This window comes from Cavia porcellus, unplaced genomic scaffold (assembly GCF_034190915.1).
Source record: "Cavia porcellus strain 051 isolate PalLab524CR breed Dunkin Hartley unplaced genomic scaffold, mCavPor4.1 scaffold_3, whole genome shotgun sequence".
Classification (NCBI taxonomy): Eukaryota; Metazoa; Chordata; class Mammalia; order Rodentia; family Caviidae; genus Cavia; species Cavia porcellus.
This window is the reverse complement of record NW_026947486.1, coordinates 61516523-61523605: the sequence shown is the minus strand read 5'-3', so window position 1 is coordinate 61523605 and position 7083 is coordinate 61516523. Positions and strand designations below refer to the sequence as shown.

Here is a 7083-nt window from a genome sequence, read left to right as displayed (position 1 = left end):
CATTTACAGGGCTGGAGCTTTACCTCAGCGGCACAGGTGCCTGCCTGCCAAGTGCTAGGTCATGAGTTCGATTCCTAGTTACACACACACACACACACACACACACACACACACAAAGAAAATAACATTTACAGCCATTTGTGCTTTGCAAAAAATTACATACTGATTTCCATATAAACATTGTCATATGCACGTTCTCTCTATGGAGAAAAAAATTTATCTACCAAATATGTATCAGACCATTAACAAAGAATACATTGTCAGAGTCAAAGAAAGTAGATAAAATATCTTTTCATTTTCCACATATGCATATGTTTTACTGTTTATTTCTTTCAATTGCAAATTTATATTAGTTTTGTGATTTAGAAATGTAACAGATACATTTTGGAAAGAGGAGAAAATGTTATGCTCTGATACCAAAAACCAATTTCATACACAAATAAAGGGTAAAAGAGAAGAGAGATAAATAGGAAGTAAGGAGCAACCCAAATACTTCCCCAAATTACGTATCCCATTGTTATAAAAATACAACAATATATATATGCTACAAAATAGCACCAAAGCTCATAAACTGTATACATGTGTATATATTGCATATCTCTGTTATATTTTAAATGTGCTTTAATACAGCTATGCTATTTATTTTACATAAAAATTTTCCTTATTTTTCCAAGGAAGAATTTTGGAACTAGCAATTCTAATGTTTCCTAAAAGCCTAGTATGTTCCAGGCACTAGATAATTTATCTGATTTTTTTTATTTAAAGAAAAACAAGACAAAACAGAAAAAGGGTAGAAGTAATACAGAATTTCAAAGAAAAATATTAACACTAAGAAATTACTTGTTGGTAAGTTACATATTGTCCTCTTAGAAATAGTTGTTCAACTTAAAAATTCAAAACATAAAAAGTGGACACTCAAACATTGACAATACAGATAATTCTGTTCAGTGATCTAGTGGAAACTTAGTAATATGGTCATCTATTTTAAACATCCATATAGTTATAGCCTTTAGAGCACTTTCCTTCCCTTTCATCTTCATAATAACGATTATGTATTTTGGATCTTATCACTCTTTCAGTTTTTATTACTTTTTACACTAGAGAGACAATGTGATATTTACAAATGTGAGTCTTATTTCACTTAGGATAGTCTCAAGTTGCCTCTTGACTTATAAAGGCCTCAAGATCATCCTTTTTTATACCTGAGTAATATTCCGTTGTATAACAATGCCACTTTTTTAAATCTGCTCTGCAGTACGTGGGAATTTTGGTTGTTTCCAAGATTTAGCTATTACAAATTGTGCTTCTATAAACATGGGTGCACATATATCACTGTGACATGACTTTTTATTTTTTCTGGGAAAATACCCAAGAGGGGAATAGCAGGATTGAATAGAACTTCCAATTCTACTTTTTTTAGGAATCTCCACACTGATTTTCACAAGGACCACCCCATTCTACAATCCCACCAACAGTGGAGAAGAGTTCCTTTTTCCCCACAGTCTCGCCAGCATTGTTATCATTTGATTTTTTGATGGCAGCCTTTCTTTCTGGAGTAGATGAAATCTCAATGCTGTTTTAATTTGCATTTCTCAAATGACTAGTAACTGTGAACATTTCTCCATGTATTTATTTGCCATTTGTATATCTTCATCTGAGAATTGCATATTCATTGCAGATGCCCATTTTTGGAGAGGATCTTTGAATTTGGTGGGGCTTGATGATTTCCAATTCTTTGTATGTTCTGAATATAAGCCCTTTGTCTGAGGGACTGCTGGCTAAAATTCATCCCCATTCTGTTGGTTTTCTTCTCACTTTGTTGGTGATTTCTTTTGAAGTGCAAAAACTTTTTAATAAGATGAGATTCTGGTTGTTGATTCTATGAAGTATTTCCTGTGCAGTTCACATTTTGTTCATGAATTTTCTGCCTACTCCTATGTCTCCAAGATTTCTACCTACCTTGTCTCCCAGTAGATTCAGTGTTTCTGTTTTAATATTTAGATCTTTGATACATTTAGACTTTAGTTTAGTGAACAATAGACATGGGATTAGTTTCAGTCTTCAGCATGTGGAGAGAAAATTTTTCCAACACCATTTATTAAAGAGGCTATCTTTCTTCCAGTGAACATATTTATCCCTTTTGTCAAATATAAGGTGGCTGAGTGCCTTTGTAGTTGGTTTTGCATCTTCTAATGTGTTGCACTGATATTCAGGTCTATTTCTTTGCCAGTACCATGCTGATTTTATCACTGTAGCTTTGTAGCATAATTTCCAATCAGGAACTGAGATGCTTCCTGCCTTGCCTTTGTTGCCCAGAATTGCCTTTGCTAGTCCAGGTTTCTTCTGTGAAGAAAGTTTTCTCTAGACTTGTTAGGTATGTCAACGGTATTTTGATTGGGATTGTATTAAATCTGTATAAAAGTTTTGAGAGTGTGATCATTTTCACAATACTTGTTCTTCCTATCTATGAAAAGGGAATGTCTTTCCATTTTCTAATATCCTTTTTTAAATAGTATCATTTTCAGCATATAGGTCTTTTAGGTTGATTCCTGAGTATTTCATTTTTTTGGATGCTATTGTTAAAGCATTATTTCCATAATTTCTCTCAGTAAGTTTGTGTTGACGTTGTATCCAGCTACACTCCTGAATTTGTTTATTAACTCTAATAGTCTTTTGATGGAGTTTTGCGGATCTTCTATGTACAGTATCATGTCATCTGCAAATAGTGATAGTTTAACTTCTTCTTTTCCTATCCCTATTCCTTTTGTTTCTCTCTCTGACATTCATTTTTCTAAAATAAGATAAAATCTCATTGTTGCTTTAATTTGAATTTAACAAATGGCCAGTGCTGCTGAACATTTTTTCATATATTTATTAGCCTTTTGTACTTCATCTAAGAAGTGTTTGCTCATTTCAGATGCCCAGTTTTTGGATTGAGACTTTAAATTTGTGTCTTTTTTAGTTCTTTATATATTGTAGATATTGGTCCTTTGAGGAGTACCTGGCAAAATTTTTCCCATTCTGTAGGTTGTTTCTTCACTCTGTTGGTAGTTTTTTCTGCAATACAGAAGTCTTGCATGTCTTGTAACTTGATGTGATCTCATTTGTTGATTGTTGGTATTATTTCTTGTGCAACCACTTTCTTTTCTGAAAAGTTTTACCTGTACCTATGTATTTATGATTTGCCCTTATTTTGTCTTCAAGCAGATTGGTTCTGTTTTAATACTTAGATTTCTGAACCATTTTGATCTTCCTTTAGTGCATGGTGAGGAAAATGTGTCTAGGTTCAATCTTCAGCATGTGGATAGCCAGTTTTCCTAGTGCCATTTATTAAAGAAGACATCTTTCCTCCAGCACAGCATTTGGCTAGTTTGTCAAAGATAAGGTAGCTGATGGTGCCTGAAATTGTTTCTGTATCTTCTCTTTTGTTGTATTTATCCACAAGTCTGACTTTTCCAATTTTATGTTATCAATACCATGCTGTTCTTATCACTGTAGCTTTGTAGGAAAACTTGAAGTCCAGGATTGTGATGTCCCCACCCACACTTGTCCTTGTTGCACAGAACTGCTTTTGCTAATTTAGGTCTCTTTTGATTCCATGTGAATTTTAGGATTTCCTTCTCTTGTTCTCTGAGGAATGCTACTGATATTTTAATTGGAATTGCATTAAACCTGTATAACAGTTTTGGTACTATGATCACCTTGAATATTGGTTCCTTTTATTCAGTACCAAGGAATATTTTTCCATTTTCTGATATCTTCTTCTGACTGGATTCACAAAGTACCATAGTTTTCATTGTTTAAGTTCTTTCAGTTTCAGGGGCTGGGGATTTAGCTCAGCGGCATAAGCACCTGCCTTGTAAGCAGGCAGTCATGAGTTCGATCCCTGGTACCGGTAAAAATCCAAAAAAAAAAAGATCTTTCAGTTTCTTACTTAGATTAGTTCATAAATATTTCTTTTTTCAATGCTGTTGTGAAAGGTATTGCTTCTGTAATTTTTCTCTTGGTGAATCTGTTGGTGCACAGGAATACTATTATGTTTTCAGTGTTGATTTTGTATCCTGTTATGCTACTGTATGTGGTTATTAATTCTAAATTTTTTGTGGAGTTTTGGGGTCCTCTATGTAGAAGATTATGCCACCTGTAAGTAATTATTATTTAAATTTTTCCTGCCCTATTACTATCCCTTTTCTTTGTTTTCTGTGTCTAATTGGTTTGACTAATATTTTGAGAACTATACTAAACAAGACTAGTGATAGTGGAGATCTTTGTCTTGTTCCCAAATTTACAAGGAAAGTTTTCAGCTTGTCTCCATTTTATAGAATGTTGTCTGCTGATTTCTTACAGAAGCCTTTACCAATAAAGAAATAAAGACCTCTTAGTCCTATATTCTTCAGTTTTTTTTAATACCATGAAGGGATGTTGGAGCTGTTAAACGCTTTTTCTGTCTATTGAGATGATTATGTGGGTTTTTTGCTTTTTGTGGTTGGTCTGCTTTGTGTTTCTGACAAAAAAAAGTTTTTATTTTGGCAAGGTCTTCCTCTTTATCAGAGGAGCTTTTTTTCTATTGTTAGATCTATAACATACACTTTCTCCGTTTGCCTCATGGAAAACAGTAACTGAACAAGACTTACTGAGGATACTTGAGCTTTCTATTTTTGTACATGATTGGTAGGGTACTTTGATAGCTTCTTTTTTCAGTCTCATTGGACACCAAGAATTATCTTCTTACAATCTGATCTCATTCACATCAGAGCAGTAGTTGAAACTTTCCACGAAAAATCTATTTAATATTAGACTTTCATAGACAACGTATTTGTCATACATGGGACAAAACCAGGCAGGATTCTTCTCATTCATTTGTAGATAAAGGGTAGCATTAAAACACTGCATATGCCTACAAGTCACTGCTCAGCTGTTTAGTCTCACTGTTTAGTCTCATTTTTTCCTAAAGGTTACATCATTGTAGCAATTGCACTATCACTATCAGCAGTAAGTTTTTCTTTAATTGGTGCTCTGGTATGATTTCTAACACCTTTCATTTTAAATCTGTAATAACACAACTGGTGTCAACTGGCAAACAAAATACACTGTCAGCAATTCTTTACAATTTTGGATGCCCAACATATAGAAATCTGGCTTGGCACAGTTGAGAAAAACCTAACTAAAGATGTAATATTCAAGAAGCCCTCAGGACACTCCTACTCAAACTCATTTTTAGGTGATGGAGCACAGCCAGGCAAAGGAAACAGCTTCCTTTTACTTTCATACACAGAATACTGGGACTGTTATCTTCTTGAAGACAATATGTCTTTCCCAGGCAAAGTCTGAGCTAAACATGAACTGCGTAATATCTCTGACCATCTGGCAAAAAGTGCCTTGATATGCAGCTCTCTAACTTGATGAGGTGTCAAAACAAAAAAAAAATCTCTTGAAACCATTAAATACTGCTTTGAACTAAACGTGTGGGTTTGATGAAAACATCAAACACATAATAAAAGGGTAGGATTTTTGACTTCACATTGGAATAGACAGGAGGAATTGGAGGAGAAGGTTGCTGCATCTCGAAAAAGGGCTTAATATTTTCAAATGGTACAGAACAGGAAATGTAGGCTGTAACGGAAGTGGAAGGCAAACAATGGATTCCAGCACAGACAAGTCATGTTCCAGACAGCCCTTCAAGAGTCTCTGGATATTGGCGTCTATATAGTTCTTCGATTTTAATCTGAACCACAAGGGTGCAGCCGCTCTTCAATAAATGCAGGGCCCTTAAAAAGAGGTCGTGACTGCATCCACTTCTTTTCCATCCAGCAAAACCTAGTAATATTTGTAGTTTAGAAACTCTAAAACTAGAAACCATGTTCTTGAGTTCTTCAAAGTCCTCTATTTTATTGCCCTGCAAGGGATGTTGCCCCCAATTACCACACCTTGCCATAGCCCCGAATCGCCAACAGAACCGCCAGCGCTTCCAGCACCATCCTGCAGAGGGAGCCACGGAAGACTTGATACATTTTACTTTTCAAACAGAAAGGTGTATATTATATAAATCATTTGTCTTTGAAAGTGAACTACTAACAGAATGTTAGTAGCAAAACATGATAAACATATTAAAGAAACATGGTGATTTCTTTTAATAAAAACATCTTATTTTCATTTTAAAGCATATTGCAGTTAGGGTATGTATAGCAACATACATAGTTATAGATAATGAAGATTTTAGACTGAAAAATTGAAGTCAAAATTAGAGTATTTTCACACATATTCATGACTAATGTGAGAAAAACCTTTGAATCTGAATAATATGGAATCTGGCTAATATAGTGAATGCTTGAGGACTCCATTTAAATATCATCCCTTACATTCTTAAAACAAAGGTGACTGCATAGAAGGCAATCTTTTGATGAGTATAAGGTGTTACTTTAAAGTGCACAAGTCCTGATAAGTATGTGAAGTAACGCATATGCTAATTAGATTGATTTAGGCATCCCACAATGTATACATATTTCAAAATAATGTTCTATCAGGGTGTGGTGTTACACACCTATAATCCTAGACTTTGGGTGGTTGAGGTAGGAGGATCATCATGATTTTGAGGCCAACCTGGGCTTACATAGTGAGTTCAAGGCCAATTGGACTACAGAGCAGGACCTTGTCTCAAAAACAAACAAAAACAGAAAAACCCATAACGTTCTACAATCTAAATACATATAATTTTATTAATTTAAAATGCAAAGATGAACATCCACAATAGGTAAGAATACCTATTCTTAAAATAAGAATAGGTAAAAATACCTATTCTTAGAGTTAAGCTTAAATGAGTTCCACAGTCCAAGCTACCCTCTTACCCAGTTAAGACCCATGCTTAACTGATGTTTATTATTGGAAACAAATATACCACTGATCCTTTTTTTGATCATATGGCTTAATTGGCTAAATTTTCTTAATGAATTCACAATGCCCCCTTCATATATTGCCCTTTGTGATTCCACCTACCTGCAACATCTGAGCTAGAGAAACTAATGACTGGACGTGAACCCTTCATTCCCTCAATGACCATATCCAAAGATATCAACCTCAAACTTG

The 7083-nt window shown here is 34.5% G+C and overlaps 1 pseudogene; it reads right to left on the bottom strand.

The window, feature by feature from the left end:
• Positions 1 to 4547: 4547 nt before the first annotated feature.
• LOC100717839 (E3 SUMO-protein ligase PIAS2-like) lies at positions 4548 to 5881 on the bottom strand (annotated as a pseudogene).
• Between the last annotated feature and the right edge of the window lie 1202 nt (positions 5882 to 7083).